The following is a 280-nucleotide window of genomic DNA, read 5'->3' as shown; positions in this document are numbered from 1 at the left end:
AATAAAAGGATATGGAATAGAAATGAACAAAATGATCTTGATGATGCTTTCTCATATATTGTGTCAAGTGAAATAAATGAAGAAATCGATGATCCAGAACCAAAATATGTCTATGAATGTCAAAAGAGACATGATTGAGAACAATGGAAAAATGCAATACAAGCTGAACTTGATTCGCTTAATAAACGAGAAGTATTTAGATCTATTGTGCTCACACCTGCAGATGTGAGACTAGTTGGATACAAATGGGTCTTCGTTCGAAAGCGAAATGAGAAAAATG

The sequence above is a fragment of the Brassica oleracea genome, chromosome C9 (genome assembly GCF_000695525.1).
Source record: "Brassica oleracea var. oleracea cultivar TO1000 chromosome C9, BOL, whole genome shotgun sequence".
Taxonomy (NCBI): domain Eukaryota; kingdom Viridiplantae; phylum Streptophyta; class Magnoliopsida; order Brassicales; family Brassicaceae; genus Brassica; species Brassica oleracea.
This window is presented reverse-complemented; position numbering follows the sequence as displayed.